The sequence below is a fragment of the Penaeus chinensis genome, chromosome 27 (genome assembly GCF_019202785.1).
Source record: "Penaeus chinensis breed Huanghai No. 1 chromosome 27, ASM1920278v2, whole genome shotgun sequence".
NCBI classification, from domain to species: Eukaryota; Metazoa; Arthropoda; class Malacostraca; order Decapoda; family Penaeidae; genus Penaeus; species Penaeus chinensis.
The window spans coordinates 5,431,048-5,433,547 of NC_061845.1; the positions used below are offsets into that span (position 1 = coordinate 5,431,048).

The 2,500-nt window shown below is 32.7% G+C and overlaps 1 protein-coding gene across 9 annotated transcripts in view; it reads right to left on the bottom strand.

The window, feature by feature from the left end:
• LOC125039769 overlaps positions 1-2,500 on the bottom strand; it is an 89,520-nt gene that overhangs the window by 12,401 nt on the left and 74,619 nt on the right. The window lies entirely within an intron of this gene.

Consider the following 2,500-nt stretch of genomic DNA (forward strand, 5'->3'; position numbering starts at 1 on the left):
AAGAACATGTAACATCATACTGGAAGAAACATGTTAACCCAAAGATGCCAGGATGCCAAGAATACATGCCGAGTCCACTGTTATTTTGTTTGTTTCTTTGTTTGTTGATTAATTGTCTTTTTTGTATAGTTGGCTCTGTAAGTGCTTAATCACCATGAAGGCAATTGCTAGTCTTATCTCTCTCACCTGTTTACCCTCTTCTTTGAATTTTGGAAAGATTTATTTTTATCTTTTATTGATATTAATATCAATAGCATTATAATCATCATAATGTCAATAATAATAATGACAATAATAATGACAACAATAATAATAATAATAATAATAACAATAATAATAATAATAATAATAATAAAACAATATATAATAATAAAACAATAATAATAATAACAATAATAATAATAATAATAATAATAATAATAATAACTACAACACAAATATTAAATTAGAAAATACATCTTATCAAACACTCAAGAAAAGGGGAATAGGAGCTCACATTGGGCTGCTTATTGGCTCCTGTGTGGCTATGCACTTGTGGAGCCATCTAAGTGCAAATAAAATTCACAAAATATCACAGTTGACAGTACATATATCTGGTAGCAATGGGTTAAAACTGATGATTTTTGAGCCTGTATATTCTTTTGGAGGGAGAACGGTGATATATCCTATCACAGACAACAACTGTTCAGAACAAGTATAACTTCATATAACTCAACTACATAAAGAGTAAAAATTAAATGGTTTAGCAAAAGGAAATTTCACGAACTTGTTGTTCTTTTAGACTAGAAAATATAATCAGTAATATTTTTTTGCTTCTAGCAAAAAATTAGTACTGATTATATTTTTCTGTTTCTGTTTTTTAAAACGCACACGCACACACACACACACACTCACTCACTCACTCACTCACTCACTCACTCACTCACTCACTCACTCACTCACTCACTCACTCACACACTCACACACTCACACACTCACACACTCACACTCACACACTCACACTCACACTCACACTCACACTCACACTCACACTCACACTCACACTCACACTCACACTCACACTCACACTCACACACACACACACACACACACACACACACACACACACACACACACACACACTGAAAAAAAAAATGCAAAAAAGAAAAAATAAATAAAATAAAAAGAGGTAGACAGAGCTCTAAGTAGATGTTTACCGGTGAATGTAATATATATGTGCTTATATGTGCTTTATTCATTATGAGAAATGCTGTACCCCAAGCCTGTTATTTTTTATCACTTCAAGGTTTCCAGTCTAAATTCTAATTACGCAAAATATTCTTGCAGTTATGATACACAACACCCTTTTTTTCTTTCCAGATTACTTAAAATATACTAAACTTTTTCAAAGGAGACACACATAACAATAAACTTGTAGAATCTCTCATGCAATGACTGACTTGAATTACTATCTTGAAATCTTTTCAAGTTGATAAAAAAAAAAATCATAAGCAGAAAACAAAGATAAAAAAAATAAGGATAACTTTCATAGGGAATAGTGAAGATCTTGTTTGTAAATTACTTGTATTACACAAACAATCTTTGTAATTCTATCTTAAAATTCTCACTGCAATTCTTAGCATGTGAGTAATCTCTCATTGAAGCAGGTCATAAGTGTCCTTTTGCTTGGCCACATGATCAATGCAGTCACTAGTGGCATGGTGTGTACACAAACTGAGGTTGTTTGTATAGCACTACTAAATTTGCTGAATCACTATTTGCTGTCCTTTAACTATTCTTTTTTTTTTTGAACACTTAAAGAGATCAAAGGAAATAATAATTTTTAAAGTCACACAGTATGAAAAAAAGTCACAGTAATAGACTGCCATTTGATTGGAGTGTCCTAATTTGAATGCAGTCCTAAGTTGAGTATTATAAATGGCAATGAACCTAATTCACAAGTTAAGAGTCAAATCATGACAGTTACTTGGCCATGTTCTTGACAAGAGTATATATTGCTGCCTGGAATGATTCACGTCTAGTCATATCATGCCAGAAACCAATGAATATGTGGGATTGCATATAACATATCATCAGATGCAGGTTCACACATATTAAGTTAGCCAAACACAGAACTATCAATAAGTAGTTAGTCTGGCTCAAGTTCAAAAGTTGAGAACTTAGTATGTTACTCAAAATAATTCATGGAAATTTCTGTCTTATATCCTGACCATAGTAATATAGGCAATGAGAGTAAAACACTGGTCTGAGTTCCTAGCCAAGTAAAGCTAAGAACTAAAGCACAAAGCACAGCTTGCTTATACTGCTTCCATGGCCAAACACCTACCTCACTATTTACACTCTGAAAATCTACAGATCATGAATGAAGCACATGGAGATTCTGATGACTGCTCCCTTTTTCTAAATTCCAAGCCAAAGACAGGTTAGCAGTGATGTGATTTCCTGGGAGAAAATTCATAAATTGGGTACATATAATACAAATACTTAAGGTGGTAGGAAA